At 38.1% G+C, this 17,712-nt stretch overlaps 8 non-coding genes across 8 annotated transcripts; all 8 read left to right on the plus strand.

Annotated features, from left to right (window-relative positions):
* Window positions 1–595: 595 nt before the first annotated feature.
* Window positions 596–669, plus strand: Trnat-agu (transfer RNA threonine (anticodon AGU)). Its single transcript has one exon. It is a non-coding gene; the product is annotated as a tRNA-Thr (tRNA).
* A 2,182-nt stretch (window positions 670–2,851) lies between these two features.
* Window positions 2,852–2,925, plus strand: Trnat-agu (transfer RNA threonine (anticodon AGU)). The gene has a single exon. It is a non-coding gene; the product is annotated as a tRNA-Thr (tRNA).
* A 2,953-nt stretch (window positions 2,926–5,878) lies between these two features.
* Window positions 5,879–5,952, plus strand: Trnat-agu (transfer RNA threonine (anticodon AGU)). Its single transcript has one exon. It is a non-coding gene; the product is annotated as a tRNA-Thr (tRNA).
* A 2,182-nt stretch (window positions 5,953–8,134) lies between these two features.
* Window positions 8,135–8,208, plus strand: Trnat-agu (transfer RNA threonine (anticodon AGU)). The gene has a single exon. It is a non-coding gene; the product is annotated as a tRNA-Thr (tRNA).
* A 2,182-nt stretch (window positions 8,209–10,390) lies between these two features.
* On the plus strand, window positions 10,391–10,464 carry Trnat-agu (transfer RNA threonine (anticodon AGU)). The gene has a single exon. It is a non-coding gene; the product is annotated as a tRNA-Thr (tRNA).
* A 2,182-nt stretch (window positions 10,465–12,646) lies between these two features.
* Window positions 12,647–12,720, plus strand: Trnat-agu (transfer RNA threonine (anticodon AGU)). Its single transcript has one exon. It is a non-coding gene; the product is annotated as a tRNA-Thr (tRNA).
* A 2,179-nt stretch (window positions 12,721–14,899) lies between these two features.
* On the plus strand, window positions 14,900–14,973 carry Trnat-agu (transfer RNA threonine (anticodon AGU)). The gene has a single exon. It is a non-coding gene; the product is annotated as a tRNA-Thr (tRNA).
* Window positions 14,974–17,152: 2,179 nt separating this feature from the next.
* Trnat-agu (transfer RNA threonine (anticodon AGU)) lies at window positions 17,153–17,226 on the plus strand. Its single transcript has one exon. It is a non-coding gene; the product is annotated as a tRNA-Thr (tRNA).
* Window positions 17,227–17,712: the final 486 nt, after the last annotated feature.

Below are 17,712 nucleotides of genomic sequence, written 5' to 3' on the forward strand. Positions count from 1 at the left end.
TGTAATTAGCAAATGTGCGTGTAAGAGTGGCGTGGGTTTTTGAGGCCAACGACAGAAAAAGGATGATAACATGCCAAAAATTGAAAGTCTTGAAATTTTAAAACTTACCAGTCTCAAGCAATCCGTTTTCATGAAACTCAGCATCCTTTCACAGTAAGCCTAAAATCGCTTCGCGGTAACCTAGGGGACAAAAACCCCAGTTTGAGAATCACTGAACTAGAAGCTTATTGCTTTTTCTGGAATATCTCTTTTTACTTTTCTTTGTCAAGATAGAATGATACTAATATTGATTTCAAAAACATACACACAAAGTTACAGGTTTCTTCGGGTGTCTATAATGGATTATATCGACCTTAAGAGTGTCAGCGTTTCTAAATTTTAGAGAAACCTAAAGGATAGAAACCAAAGTAGAGCGGGGAGGGTTATGAACCCAGAACTGTATGTAAATATGTTGAAGGCCTTGTAACGATTTGACGAAACCACAGACTTTATAAGTTGGTCAGTAAAATGAGTTTCCCACGTAGTAACGTTATTGAAATTTTTTACGCTATAATTGAAGACATAACAATAATAATTGAAAGACGGCATGCAGCCTGGCTCCGTAGCTCAGTTGGTTAGAGCGCCAGTCTAGTAAACTGGAGGTCGAGTGTTCGAGTCCCTCCGGAGCCTGAACCTGAACCTGTTGGTTATGTATTATCTCTTTTTCTTTTTGCCCCATAGAGCATATGATTTTGATGGATATATTGGTCCCTGAAATGCGTACAGAATCACAAATGCTTGCGCATGACATATTGGACTTACCCCTTTCGCCAAAAATTGCTGGCCTTCTTCCAAAATTTGAAACGAATATTGCATTATAGCAGCTAACTAGTAGAGTGGTTACCTCACCGGACAAAATGCTGCTTAGCAGCATTTCGCCCGACTTTAGATTCTCAATTCAAATTCAACTGAGCTCGACTTTGTCTTTCATTCTTCCTGGGTCGATAAAAGCAGTTCCAGTTGTATCGTCTTACTCCTTCTTGCAATTGGTGGCCTTGTGACAAAACTTGAAACCAACATTGAAGATTGTATTTGAATGTCCAATGCAACTTTCCATATAGAACTGTATGTATCGTATGTGGTCCGGGAGTTGCTGCACTGATGTATGTCTCTCCTGTAATCTCCACTTAAGTAAACAGAGGCTTTAGAGGCAGTGCAGTTGCCGTATAGGTTTTCCTTGTAATCCTCAATGACATAATAATTTGAACACACAATTCCACGTGGTCACGTGTCACATTTGTTTAAAGCTTCAGTCTAGTAAGCGAGAAACCGAGTGTTCGAATCACTCTGGAACCTACTCAATTTGGTTTCTATTCTTTTTTCTCAAGAGAGATTGATACGGGTATTGGTGTTTAAAATGCACACAAAGCCACAAAAACTTGCAGTGGAATATGATCGATTATATCTACGTTAGTATTTCATTGTTTCCTTCAGTAAATATGGTAGGACGAAAACAGTAACAATTTTGATCTTGCTGAAAGAGGATTTATTCAAACAGCTGCTATTTCCAGCGAATCAAGTATTCACGTAAAACTTCGTTCGTCATTTCGTTAGTCACCAATGATGAACAATATATTATGTCTAATATAACTCACGACGAAGAAGACGACATTATATCTTAAATTAAAGTAGGATTTACGGCTGTATCTCTCTCCTGTTTTCTTTATAGCAATTATAAAGAAGTTCTAGTAAGAATGTTCTGTTGATTAATATTAAAAAAGATACGAACGTAAAAAGAGAAGAGTGGATAATGTAACGTGGTATCACCTAAGAACAATGAACATCAATATAATTGCTAAGTACATTTTCTATGTAAGTATTCTTTTTACACTGAAATTACCATTGTTGACGTCACAATACTTTAAAGACGCTGATATGATGTGGCTCCAAATTCAGGTTAGATGGATGTTGTTCTCAAACTTTTCAAAACATTTTATGTGCCGGTCCCCTTACAGTTTTCTCGATGATTCGCAGTCCCCTATAAATTGCAGGATAATTAACATGAAAAAAAAATGACATACATTCGCGCACCAAAATTTGCGGACTATGAACTGCACTGCCCATAGACCCGTCACCTCGAAAATGACAACTTAATTCACGCAGTGCCCACTGGGATACAATAAATACACATGAAAAAATGGGGAATCAGTTAGTTACAAAACAAATGAGAAACGAAAACAGTCCGAAAATATCCCGAGCATCTTGTATTAACAACTGCGTAAGACCCATTCATGCCTATTTGACAGAAAGAAACTGCAGGTCATACACCGAAAACTACGGTATATATATATACATGACAGTGGCTCACGAACTTTTAGCATCACCTTTGTGATGCTATCCCCACATTGTCATGTCATTCCTCATACAGATTACCCAAGAGGTGCATTTCAACCAATTTAAATATTTCCAGCAGAATTGTAATATTATCTCAAAGTGTACAGACGCTTCTGCCAATTGGATCACTTGAGTGCACGGAAAGCCACACCGTCTTCTCCTTCCCTGAAGGTTTGTCATCTCTTTTCCTAAATCCCTGATACATTAAGAGGTGTCTATAATGGATTATATCGACCTTAAGAGTGTCAGCGTTTCTAAATTTTAGAGAAACCTAAAGGATAGAAACCAAAGTAGAGCGGGGAGGGTTATGAACCCAGAACTGTATGTAAATATGTTGAAGACCTTGTAACGATTTGACGAAACCACAGACTTTATAAGTTGGTCAGGAAAATGAGTTTCCCACGTAGTAACGTTATTGAAATTTTTTACGCTATAATTGAAGACATAACAATAATAATTGAAAGACTGCATGCAACCTGGCTCCGTAGCTCAGTTGGTTAGAGCGCCAGTCTAGTAAACTGGAGGTCGAGTGTTCGAATCCCTCCGGAGCCTGAATCTGAATCTGTTGTTCATGTATTATCTTTTTTTCTTTTTGCCCCATAGAGCATATGATTTTGATGGATATATTGTTCCCTGAAATGCGTACAGAATCACAAATGCTTGCGCATGACATATTGGACTTACCCCTTTCGCCCAAAATTGCTGGCCTTCTTCCAAAATTTGAAACGAATATTGCATTATAGCAGCTAACTGGTAGATTGGTTACCTCACCGGACAAAATGCTGCTTAGCAGCATTTCGCCCGACTTTAGATTCTCAATTCAAATTCAACTGAGCTCGACTTTGTCTTTCATTCTTCCTGGGTCGATAAAAGGAGCTCCAGTTGTATCGTCTTACTCCTTCTTGCAATTGGTGGCCTTGTGACAAAACTTGAAACCAACATTGAAGATTGTATTTGAATGTCCAATGCAACTTTCCATATAGAACTGTATGTATCGTATGTGGTCCGGGAGTTGCTGCACTGATGTATGTCTCTCCTGTAATCTCCACTTAAGTAAACAGAGGCTTTAGAGGCAGTGCAGTTGCCGTATAGGTTTTCCTTGTAATCCTCAATGACATAATAATTTGAACACACAATTCCACGTGGTCACGTGTCACATTTGTTTAAAGCTTCAGTCTAGTAAGCGAGAAACCGAGTGTTCGAATCACTCTGGAACCCACTCAATTTGGTTTCTATTCTTTTTTCTCAAGAGAGATTGATACGGGTATTGGTGTTTAAAATGCACACAAAGCCACAAAAACTTGCAGTGGAATATAATCGATTATATCTACGTTAGTATTTCATTGTTTCCTTCAGTAAATATGGTAGGACGAAAACAGTAACAATTTTGATCTTACTGAAAGAGGATTTATTCAAACAGCTGCTATTTCCAGCGAATCAAGTATTCACGTAAAACTTCGTTCGTCATTTCGTTAGTCATCAATGATGAACAATATATTATGTCTAATATAACTCACGACGAAGAAGACGACATTATATCTTAAATTAAAGTAGGATTTACGGCTGTATCTCTCTCCTGTTTTCTTTATAGCAATTATAAAGAAGTTCTAGTAAGAATGTTCTGTTGATTAATATTAAAAAAGATACGAACGTAAAAAGAGAAGAGTGGATAATGTAACGTGGGATCACCTAAGAACAATGAACATCAATATAATTGCTAAGTACATTTTCTATGTAAGTATTCTTTTTACACTGAAATTACCATTGTTGACGTCACAATACTTTAAAGACGCTGATATGATGTGGCTCCAAATTCAGGTTAGATGGATGTTGTTCTCAAACTTTTCAAAACATTTTATGTGCCGGTCCCCTCACAGTTTTCTCGATGTCCCCTACAAAAATCGAGATAATTATCATGTAAAAAATGACATACATTGTTGTACCGTGATTTCTGGACTATAGACCCGCAACCCCCAAAACGACATCTTAATCCACGCAATGCCCCATTGGGATACAATAAATACACATGAATAATTGGTTACAAAACAAATTAGAAACGAAAACAGTTCGAAAATATACCGAGCATCCTGTATTAACAACCGAGTAAGACCCATTTATGCCCATTTGGTAGAAAGAAACCGCAGGTTATACACCGAAAACTATGGTGTATATATGCACATGACTGTGGTTCACGAACTTTTGACATAACCTTCTCCTTCCGCAAAGTTTGTGATGCTATTCCCCACTACTGTCATGTCATTCCTCATGCTGATTATCCAAGAGGTGCATTTCAACCAATGTTGTTATTTTCAGCGGAGTTGTAATAGCATCCCAAGATGAACAGACGTTTCTGCCAACTGGATCACTAGTATGCACGGAAAGCCACAACTTTAGTAGAAACACCGCCTTCTCCTTGAAGGTTTGCCATCCCTGATACATAACATGACAGCAAAAAAAAAAAAGTTATATAAGAAGTTATTTATTCACAAAAGCAGCCCGTCTGTTATTTTATTTACAGCCAAGTAACCAGCTCTTCTATGTACGGCTCTGTTTTGGCGAGGGCAACGCTAATGGCTGGTATGACATCGAGTCGATTTCGTGACTTTATTTTGATGGTTTTGTTCGTAGATAAACCTCCGCAAATTGATAACCGTTGGGAAGACAGTTCTGTCGGAACTCGTTACCATGAAATGCAACCATTCCTTATGAAGCCCAGCCACCATGCGTGATGGGAATGGGTGTGCGGGAAAATGTACCGGTGAGGATAGCGACGGCGAGAGACATACAAGCGTTTGGATTACAATAGTGGAGTGGTGAAGCATATGAGCGTAGAATACCGACAGCACATGCACGATCCACAATTATACCCGCATATTTTTCATTGGCCTATCACACCTGTTGTACAACAAATGTAATTAGCAAATGTGCGTGTAAGAGTGGCGTGGGTTTCTGAGGCCAACGACAGAAAAAGGATGATAACATGCCAAAAATTGAAAATCTTGAAATTTTAAAACTTACCAGTCTCAAGCCATCCGTTTTCATGAAACTCAGCATCCTTTCACAGTAAGCCTAAAATCGCTTCGCGGTAACCTAGGGGACAAAAACCCCAGTTTGAGAATCACTGAACTAGAAGCTTATTGCTTTTTCTGGAATATCTCTTTTTACTTTTCTTTGTCAAGATAGAATGATACTAATATTGATTTCAAAAACATACACGCAAAGTTACAGGTTTCTTCGGGTGTCTATAATGGATTATATCGACCTTAAGAGTGTCAGCGTTTCTAAATTTTAGAGAAACCTAAAGGATAGAAACCAAAGTAGAGCGGGGAGGGTTATGAACCCAGAACTGTATGTAAATATGTTGAAGGCCTTGTAACGATTTGACGAAACCACAGACTTTATAAGTTGGTCAGTAAAATGAGTTTCCCACGTAGTAACGTTATTGAAATTTTTTACGCTATAATTGAAGACATAACAATAATAATTGAAAGACGGCATGCAGCCTGGCTCCGTAGCTCAGTTGGTTAGAGCGCCAGTCTAGTAAACTGGAGGTCGAGTGTTCGAGTCCCTCCGGAGCCTGAACCTGAACCTGTTGGTTATGTATTATCCTTTTTTCTTTTTGCCCCATAGAGCATATGATTTTGATGGATATATTGGTCCCTGAAATGCGTACAGAATCACAAATGCTTGCGCATGACATATTGGACTTACCCCTTTCGCCCAAAATTGCTGGCCTTCTTCCAAAATTTGAAACGAATATTGCATTATAGCAGCTAACTAGTAGAGTGGTTACCTCACCGGACAAAATGCTGCTTAGCAGCATTTCGCCCGACTTTAGATTCTCAATTCAAATTCAACTGAGCTCGACTTTGTCTTTCATTCTTCCTGGGTCGATAAAAGGAGTTCCAGTTGTATCGTCTTACTCCTTCTTGCAATTGGTGGCCTTGTGACAAAACTTGAAACCAACATTGAAGATTGTATTTGAATGTCCAATGCAACTTTCCATATAGAACTGTATGTATCGTATGTGGTCCGGGAGTTGCTGCACTGATGTATGTCTCTCCTGTAATCTCCACTTAAGTAAACAGAGGCTTTAGAGGCAGTGCAGTTGCCGTATAGGTTTTCCTTGTAATCCTCAATGACATAATAATTTGAACACACAATTCCACGTGGTCACGTGTCACATTTGTTTAAAGCTTCAGTCTAGTAAGCGAGAAACCGAGTGTTCGAATCACTCTGGAACCTACTCAATTTGGTTTCTATTCTTTTTTCTCAAGAGAGATTGATACGGGTATTGGTGTTTAAAATGCACACAAAGCCACAAAAACTTGCAGTGGAATATGATCGATTATATCTACGTTAGTATTTCATTGTTTCCTTCAGTAAATATGGTAGGACGAAAACAGTAACAATTTTGATCTTGCTGAAAGAGGATTTATTCAAACAGCTGCTATTTCCAGCGAATCAAGTATTCACGTAAAACTTCGTTCGTCATTTCGTTAGTCACCAATGATGAACAATATATTATGTCTAATATAACTCACGACGAAGAAGACGACATTATATCTTAAATTAAAGTAGGATTTACGGCTGTATCTCTCTCCTGTTTTCTTTATAGCAATTATAAAGAAGTTCTAGTAAGAATGTTCTGTTGATTAATATTAAAAAAGATACGAACGTAAAAAGAGAAGAGGGGATAATGTAACGTGGGATCACCTGAGAACAATGAACATCAATATAATTGCTAAGTACATTTTCTATGTAAGTATTCTTTTTACACTGAAATTACCATTGTTGACGTCACAATACTTTAAAGACGCTGATATGATGTGGCTCCAAATTCAGGTTAGATGGATGTTGTTCTCAAACTTTTCAAAACATTTTATGTGCCGGTCCCCTTACAGTTTTCTCGATGATTCGCAGTCCCCTATAAATTGCAGGATAATTAACATGAAAAAAAAATGACATACATTCGCGCACCAAAATTTGCGGACTATGAACTGCACTGCCCATAGACCCGTCACCTCGAAAATGACAACTTAATTCACGCAGTGCCCACTGGGATACAATAAATACACATGAAAAAATGGGGAATCAGTTAGTTACAAAACAAATGAGAAACGAAAACAGTCCGAAAATATCCCGAGCATCTTGTATTAACAACTGCGTAAGACCCATTCATGCCTATTTGACAGAAAGAAACTGCAGGTCATACACCGAAAACTACGGTATATATATATACATGACAGTGGCTCACGAACTTTTAGCATCACCTTTGTGATGCTATCCCCACATTGTCATGTCATTCCTCATACAGATTACCCAAGAGGTGCATTTCAACCAATTTAAATATTTCCAGCAGAATTGTAATATTATCTCAAAGTGTACAGACGCTTCTGCCAATTGGATCACTTGAGTGCACGGAAAGCCACACCGTCTTCTCCTTCCCTGAAGGTTTGTCATCTCTTTTCCTAAATCCCTGATACATTAAGAGGTGTCTATAATGGATTATATCGACCTTAAGAGTGTCAGCGTTTCTAAATTTTAGAGAAACCTAAAGGATAGAAACCAAAGTAGAGCGGGGAGGGTTATGAACCCAGAACTGTATGTAAATATGTTGAAGACCTTGTAACGATTTGACGAAACCACAGACTTTATAAGTTGGTCAGGAAAATGAGTTTCCCACGTAGTAACGTTATTGAAATTTTTTACGCTATAATTGAAGACATAACAATAATAATTGAAAGACTGCATGCAACCTGGCTCCGTAGCTCAGTTGGTTAGAGCGCCAGTCTAGTAAACTGGAGGTCGAGTGTTCGAATCCCTCCGGAGCCTGAATCTGAATCTGTTGTTCATGTATTATCTTTTTTTCTTTTTGCCCCATAGAGCATATGATTTTGATGGATATATTGTTCCCTGAAATGCGTACAGAATCACAAATGCTTGCGCATGACATATTGGACTTACCCCTTTCGCCCAAAATTGCTGGCCTTCTTCCAAAATTTGAAACGAATATTGCATTATAGCAGCTAACTGGTAGATTGGTTACCTCACCGGACAAAATGCTGCTTAGCAGCATTTCGCCCGACTTTAGATTCTCAATTCAAATTCAACTGAGCTCGACTTTGTCTTTCATTCTTCCTGGGTCGATAAAACGAGCTCCAGTTGTATCGTCTTACTCCTTCTTGCAATTGGTGGCCTTGTGACAAAAGTTGAAACCAACATTGAAGATTGTATTTGAATGTCCAATGCAACTTTCCATATAGAACTGTATGTATCGTATGTGGTCCGGGAGTTGCTGCACTGATGTATGTCTCTCCTGTAATCTCCACTTAAGTAAACAGAGGCTTTAGAGGCAGTGCAGTTGCCGTATAGGTTTTCCTTGTAATCCTCAATGACATAATAATTTGAACACACAATTCCACGTGGTCACGTGTCACATTTGTTTAAAGCTTCAGTCTAGTAAGCGAGAAACCGAGTGTTCGAATCACTCTGGAACCTACTCAATTTGGTTTCTATTCTTTTTTCTCAAGAGAGATTGATACGGGTATTGGTGTTTAAAATGCACACAAAGCCACAAAAACTTGCAGTGGAATATGATCGATTATATCTACGTTAGTATTTCATTGTTTCCTTCAGTAAATATGGTAGGACGAAAACAGTAACAATTTTGATCTTGCTGAAAGAGGATTTATTCAAACAGCTGCTATTTCCAGCGAATCAAGTATTCACGTAAAACTTCGTTCGTCATTTCGTTAGTCACCAATGATGAACAATATATTATGTCTAATATAACTCACGACGAAGAAGACGACATTATATCTTAAATTAAAGTAGGATTTACGGCTGTATCTCTCTCCTGTTTTCTTTATAGCAATTATAAAGAAGTTCTAGTAAGAATGTTCTGTTGATTAATATTAAAAAAGATACGAACGTAAAAAGAGAAGAGGGGATAATGTAACGTGGGATCACCTGAGAACAATGAACATCAATATAATTGCTAAGTACATTTTCTATGTAAGTATTCTTTTTACACTGAAATTACCATTGTTGACGTCACAATACTTTAAAGACGCTGATATGATGTGGCTCCAAATTCAGGTTAGATGGATGTTGTTCTCAAACTTTTCAAAACATTTTATGTGCCGGTCCCCTTACAGTTTTCTCGATGATTCGCAGTCCCCTATAAATTGCAGGATAATTAACATGAAAAAAAAATGACATACATTCGCGCACCAAAATTTGCGGACTATGAACTGCACTGCCCATAGACCCGTCACCTCGAAAATGACAACTTAATTCACGCAGTGCCCACTGGGATACAATAAATACACATGAAAAAATGGGGAATCAGTTAGTTACAAAACAAATGAGAAACGAAAACAGTCCGAAAATATCCCGAGCATCTTGTATTAACAACTGCGTAAGACCCATTCATGCCTATTTGACAGAAAGAAACTGCAGGTCATACACCGAAAACTACGGTATATATATATACATGACAGTGGCTCACGAACTTTTAGCATCACCTTTGTGATGCTATCCCCACATTGTCATGTCATTCCTCATACAGATTACCCAAGAGGTGCATTTCAACCAATTTAAATATTTCCAGCAGAATTGTAATATTATCTCAAAGTGTACAGACGCTTCTGCCAATTGGATCACTTGAGTGCACGGAAAGCCACACCGTCTTCTCCTTCCCTGAAGGTTTGTCATCTCTTTTCCTAAATCCCTGATACATTAAGAGGTGTCTATAATGGATTATATCGACCTTAAGAGTGTCAGCGTTTCTAAATTTTAGAGAAACCTAAAGGATAGAAACCAAAGTAGAGCGGGGAGGGTTATGAACCCAGAACTGTATGTAAATATGTTGAAGACCTTGTAACGATTTGACGAAACCACAGACTTTATAAGTTGGTCAGGAAAATGAGTTTCCCACGTAGTAACGTTATTGAAATTTTTTACGCTATAATTGAAGACATAACAATAATAATTGAAAGACTGCATGCAACCTGGCTCCGTAGCTCAGTTGGTTAGAGCGCCAGTCTAGTAAACTGGAGGTCGAGTGTTCGAATCCCTCCGGAGCCTGAATCTGAATCTGTTGTTCATGTATTATCTTTTTTTCTTTTTGCCCCATAGAGCATATGATTTTGATGGATATATTGTTCCCTGAAATGCGTACAGAATCACAAATGCTTGCGCATGACATATTGGACTTACCCCTTTCGCCCAAAATTGCTGGCCTTCTTCCAAAATTTGAAACGAATATTGCATTATAGCAGCTAACTGGTAGATTGGTTACCTCACCGGACAAAATGCTGCTTAGCAGCATTTCGCCCGACTTTAGATTCTCAATTCAAATTCAACTGAGCTCGACTTTGTCTTTCATTCTTCCTGGGTCGATAAAACGAGCTCCAGTTGTATCGTCTTACTCCTTCTTGCAATTGGTGGCCTTGTGACAAAAGTTGAAACCAACATTGAAGATTGTATTTGAATGTCCAATGCAACTTTCCATATAGAACTGTATGTATCGTATGTGGTCCGGGAGTTGCTGCACTGATGTATGTCTCTCCTGTAATCTCCACTTAAGTAAACAGAGGCTTTAGAGGCAGTGCAGTTGCCGTATAGGTTTTCCTTGTAATCCTCAATGACATAATAATTTGAACACACAATTCCACGTGGTCACGTGTCACATTTGTTTAAAGCTTCAGTCTAGTAAGCGAGAAACCGAGTGTTCGAATCACTCTGGAACCTACTCAATTTGGTTTCTATTCTTTTTTCTCAAGAGAGATTGATACGGGTATTGGTGTTTAAAATGCACACAAAGCCACAAAAACTTGCAGTGGAATATGATCGATTATATCTACGTTAGTATTTCATTGTTTCCTTCAGTAAATATGGTAGGACGAAAACAGTAACAATTTTGATCTTGCTGAAAGAGGATTTATTCAAAGAGCTGCTATTTCCAGCGAATCAAGTATTCACGTAAAACTTCGTTCGTCATTTCGTTAGTCACCAATGATGAACAATATATTATGTCTAATATAACTCACGACGAAGAAGACGACATTATATCTTAAATTAAAGTAGGATTTACGGCTGTATCTCTCTCCTGTTTTCTTTATAGCAATTATAAAGAAGTTCTAGTAAGAATGTTCTGTTGATTAATATTAAAAAAGATACGAACGTAAAAAGAGAAGAGGGGATAATGTAACGTGGGATCACCTGAGAACAATGAACATCAATATAATTGCTAAGTACATTTTCTATGTAAGTATTCTTTTTACACTGAAATTACCATTGTTGACGTCACAATACTTTAAAGACGCTGATATGATGTGGCTCCAAATTCAGGTTAGATGGATGTTGTTCTCAAACTTTTCAAAACATTTTATGTGCCGGTCCCCTTACAGTTTTCTCGATGATTCGCAGTCCCCTATAAATTGCAGGATAATTAACATGAAAAAAAAATGACATACATTCGCGCACCAAAATTTGCGGACTATGAACTGCACTGCCCATAGACCCGTCACCTCGAAAATGACAACTTAATTCACGCAGTGCCCACTGGGATACAATAAATACACATGAAAAAATGGGGAATCAGTTAGTTACAAAAGAAATGAGAAACGAAAACAGTCCGAAAATATCCCGAGCATCTTGTATTAACAACTGCGTAAGACCCATTCATGCCTATTTGACAGAAAGAAACTGCAGGTCATACACCGAAAACTACGGTATATATATATACATGACAGTGGCTCACGAACTTTTAGCATCACCTTTGTGATGCTATCCCCACATTGTCATGTCATTCCTCATACAGATTACCCAAGAGGTGCATTTCAACCAATTTAAATATTTCCAGCAGAATTGTAATATTATCTCAAAGTGTACAGACGCTTCTGCCAATTGGATCACTTGAGTGCACGGAAAGCCACACCGTCTTCTCCTTCCCTGAAGGTTTGTCATCTCTTTTCCTAAATCCCTGATACATAAACAGGTGTCTATAATGGATTATATCGACCTTAAGAGTGTCAGCGTTTCTAAATTTTAGAGAAACCTAAAGGATAGAAACCAAAGTAGAGCGGGGAGGGTTATGAACCCAGAACTGTATGTAAATATGTTGAAGACCTTGTAACGATTTGACGAAACCACAGACTTTATAAGTTGGTCAGGAAAATGAGTTTCCCACGTAGTAACGTTATTGAAATTTTTTACGCTATAATTGAAGACATAACAATAATAATTCAAAGACAGCCTGCAACCTGGCTCCGTAGCTCAGTTGGTTAGAACGCCAGTCTAGTAAACTGGAGGTCGAGTGTTCGAATCCCTCCGGAGCCTGAATCTGAACCTGTTGTTCATGTATTATCTTTTTTTCTTTTTGCCCCATAGAGCATATGATTTTGATGGATATATTGGTCCCTGAAATGCGTACAGAATCACAAATGCTTGCGCATGACATATTGGACTTACCCCTTTCGCCCAAAATTGCTGGCCTTCTTCCAAAATTTGAAACGAATATTGCATTATAGCAGCTAACTGGTAGAGTGGTTACCTCACCGGACAAAATGCTTAGCAGCATTTCGCCCGACTTTAGATTCTCAATTCAAATTCAACTGAGCTCGACTTTGTCTTTCATTCTTCCTGGGTCGATAAAAGGAGTTCCAGTTGTATCGTCTTACTCCTTCTTGCAATTGGTGGCCTTGTGACAAAAGTTGAAACCAACATTGAAGATTGTATTTGAATGTCCAATGCAACTTTCCATATAGAACTGTATGTATCGTATGTGGTCCGGGAGTTGCTGCACTGATGTATGTCTCTCCTGTAATCTCCACTTAAGTAAACAGAGGCTTTAGAGGCAGTGCAGTTGCCGTATAGGTTTTCCTTGTAATCCTCAATGACATAATAATTTGAACACACAATTCCACGTGGTCACGTGTCACATTTGTTTAAAGCTTCAGTCTAGTAAGCGAGAAACCGAGTGTTCGAATCACTCTGGAACCTACTCAATTTGGTTTCTATTCTTTTTTCTCAAGAGAGATTGATACGGGTATTGGTGTTTAAAATGCACACAAAGCCACAAAAACTTGCAGTGGAATATGATCGATTATATCTACGTTAGTATTTCATTGTTTCCTTCAGTAAATATGGTAGGACGAAAACAGTAACAATTTTGATCTTGCTGAAAGAGGATTTATTCAAACAGCTGCTATTTCCAGCGAATCAAGTATTCACGTAAAACTTCGTTCGTCATTTCGTTAGTCATCAATGATGAACAATATATTATGTCTAATATAACTCACGACGAAGAAGACGACATTATATCTTAAATTAAAGTAGGATTTACGGCTGTATCTCTCTCCTGTTTTCTTTATAGCAATTATAAAGAAGTTCTAGTAAGAATGTTCTGTTGATTAATATTAAAAAAGATACGAACGTAAAAAGAGAAGAGTGGATAATGTAACGTGGTATCACCTAAGAACAATGAACATCAATATAATTGCTAAGTACATTTTCTATGTAAGTATTCTTTTTACACTGAAATTACCATTGTTGACGTCACAATACTTTAAAGACGCTGATATGATGTGGCTCCAAATTCAGGTTAGATGGATGTTGTTCTCAAACTTTTCAAAACATTTTATGTGCCGGTCCCCTTACAGTTTTCTCGATGATTCGCAGTCCCCTATAAATTGCAGGATAATTAACATGAAAAAAAAATGACATACATTCGCGCACCATAATTTCCGGACTATGAACTGCACTGCCCATAGACCCGTCACCTCGAAAATGACAACTTAATTCACGCAGTGCCCACTGGGATACAATAAATACACATGAAAAAATGGGGAATCAGTTAGTTACAAAACAAATGAGAAACGAAAACAGTCCGAAAATATCCCGAGCATCTTGTATTAACAACTGCGTAAGACCCATTCATGCCTATTTGACAGAAAGAAACTGCAGGTCATACACCGAAAACTACGGTATATATATATACATGACAGTGGCTCACGAACTTTTAGCATCACCTTTGTGATGCTATCCCCACATTGTCATGTCATTCCTCATACAGATTACCCAAGAGGTGCATTTCAACCAATTTAAATATTTCCAGCAGAATTGTAATATTATCTCAAAGTGTACAGACGCTTCTGCCAATTGGATCACTTGAGTGCACGGAAAGCCACACCGTCTTCTCCTTCCCTGAAGGTTTGTCATCTCTTTTCCTAAATCCCTGATACATTAACAGGTGTCTATAATGGATTATATCGACCTTAAGAGTGTCAGCGTTTCTAAATTTAAGAGAAACCTAAAGGATAGAAACCAAAGTAGAGCGGGGAGGGTTATGAACCCAGAACTGTATGTAAATATGTTGAAGACCTTGTAACGATTTGACGAAACCACAGACTTTATAAGTTGGTCAGGAAAATGAGTTTCCCACGTAGTAACGTTATTGAAATTTTTTACGCTATAATTGAAGACATAACAATAATAATTGAAAGACTGCATGCAACCTGGCTCCGTAGCTCAGTTGGTTAGAGCGCCAGTCTAGTAAACTGGAGGTCGAGTGTTCGAATCCCTCCGGAGCCTGAATCTGAACCTGTTGTTCATGTATTATCTTTTTTTCTTTTTGCCCCATAGAGCATATGATTTTGATGGATATATTGGTCCCTGAAATGCGTACAGAATCACAAATGCTTGCGCATGACATATTGGACTTACCCCTTTCGCCCAAAATTGCTGCCCTTCTTCCAAAATTTGAAACGAATATTGCATTATAACAGCTAACTGGTAGAGTGGTTACCTCACCGGACAAAATGCTTAGCAGCATTTCGCCCGACTTTAGATTCTCAATTCAAATTCAACTGAGCTCGACTTTGTCTTTCATTCTTCCTGGGTCGATAAAAGGAGTTCCAGTTGTATCGTCTTACTCCTTCTTGCAATTGGTGGCCTTGTGACAAAAGTTGAAACCAACATTGAAGATTGTATTTGAATGTCCAATGCAACTTTCCATATAGAACTGTATGTATCGTATGTGGTCCGGGAGTTGCTGCACTGATGTATGTCTCTCCTGTAATCTCCACTTAAGTAAACAGAGGCTTTAGAGGCAGTGCAGTTGCCGTATAGGTTTTCCTTGTAATCCTCAATGACATAATAATTTGAACACACAATTCCACGTGGTCACGGGTCACATTTGTTTAACGCTTCAGTCTAGTAAGCGAGAAACCGAGTGTTCGAATCACTCTGGAACCTACTCAATTTGGTTTCTATTCTTTTTTCTCAAGAGAGATTGATACGGGTATTGGTGTTTAAAATGCACACAAAGCCACACAAACTTGCAGTGGAATATGATCGATTATATCTACGTTAGTATTTCATTGTTTCCTTCAGTAAATATGGTAGGACGAAAACAGTAACAATTTTGATCTTGCTGAAAGAGGATTTATTCAAACAGCTGCTATTTCCAGCGAATCAAGTATTCACGTAAAACTTCGTTCGTCATTTCGTTAGTCATCAATGATGAACAATATATTATGTCTAATATAACTCACGACGAAGAAGACGACATTATATCTTAAATTAAAGTAGGATTTACGGCTGTATCTCTCTCCTGTTTTCTTTATAGCAATTATAAAGAAGTTCTAGTAAGAATGTTCTGTTGATTAATATTAAAAAAGATACGAACGTAAAAAGAGAAGAGTGGATAATGTAACGTGGTATCACCTAAGAACAATGAACATCAATATAATTGCTAAGTACATTTTCTATGTAAGTATTCTTTTTACACTGAAATTACCATTGTTGACGTCACAATACTTTAAAGACGCTGATATGATGTGGCTCCAAATTCAGGTTAGATGGATGTTGTTCTCAAACTTTTCAAAACATTTTATGTGCCGGTCCCCTTACAGTTTTCTAGATGATTCGCAGTCCCCTATAAATTGCAGGATAATTAACATGAAAAAAAAATGACATACATTCGCGCACCATAATTTCCGGACTATGAACTGCACTGCCCATAGACCCGTCACCTCGAAAATGACAACTTAATTCACGCAGTGCCCACTGGGATACAATAAATACACATGAAAAAATGGGGAATCGGTTAGTTACAAAACAAATGAGAAACGAAAACAGTCCGAAAATATCCCGAGCATCTTGTATTAACAACTGCGTAAGACCCATTCATGCCTATTTGACAGAAAGAAACTGTAGGTCATACACCGAAAACTACGGTATATATATATACATGACAGTGGCTCACGAACTTTTAGCATCACCTTTGTGATGCTATCCCCACATTGTCATGTCATTCCTCATACAGATTACCCAAGAGGTGCATTTCAACCAATTTAAATATTTCCAGCAGAATTGTAATATTATCTCAAAGTGTACAGACGCTTCTGCCAATTGGATCACATGAGTGCACGGAAAGCCACACCGTCTTCTCCTTCCCTGAAGGTTTGTCATCTCTTTTCCTAAATCCCTGATACATTAACAGGTGTCTATAATGGATTATATCGACCTTAAGAGTGTCAGCGTTTCTAAATTTTAGAGAAACCTAAAGGATAGAAACCAAAGTAGAGCGGGGAGGGTTATGAACCCAGAACTGTATGTAAATATGTTGAAGACCTTGTAACGATTTGACGAAACCACAGACTTTATAAGTTGGTCAGGAAAATGAGTTTCCCACGTAGTAACGTTATTGAAATTTTTTACGCTATAATTGAAGACATAACAATAATAATTGAAAGACGACATGCAACCTGGCTCCGTAGCTCAGTTGGTTAGAGCGCCAGTCTAGTAAACTGGAGGTCGAGTGTTCGAGTCCCTCCGGAGCCTGAACCTGAACCTGTTGGTTATGTAATATCTTTTTTTCTTTTTGCCCCATAGAGCATATGATTTTGATGGATATATTGGTCCCTGAAATGCGTACAGAATCACAAATGCTTGCGCATGACATATTGGACTTACCCCTTTCGCCCAAAATTGCTGGCCTTCTTCCAAAATTTGAAACGAATATTGCATTATAACAGCTAACTGGTAGAGTGGTTACCTCACCGGACTAAATGCTTAGCAGCATTTCGCCCGACTTTAGATTCTCAATTCAAATTCAACTGAGCTCGACTTTGTCTTTCATTCTTCTTGGGTCGATAAAAGGAGTTCCAGTTGTATCGTCTTACTCCTTCTTGCAATTGGTGGCCTTGTGACAAAACTTGAAACCAACATTGAAGATTGTATTTGAATGTCCAATGCAACTTTCCATATAGAACTGTATGTATCGTATGTGGTCCGGGAGTTGCTGCACTGATGTATGTCTCTCCTGTA

The sequence above is a fragment of the Octopus bimaculoides genome, chromosome 1 (genome assembly GCF_046866305.1).
Source record: "Octopus bimaculoides isolate indiv1 chromosome 1, ASM4686630v1, whole genome shotgun sequence".
Taxonomy (NCBI): Eukaryota; Metazoa; Mollusca; class Cephalopoda; order Octopoda; family Octopodidae; genus Octopus; species Octopus bimaculoides.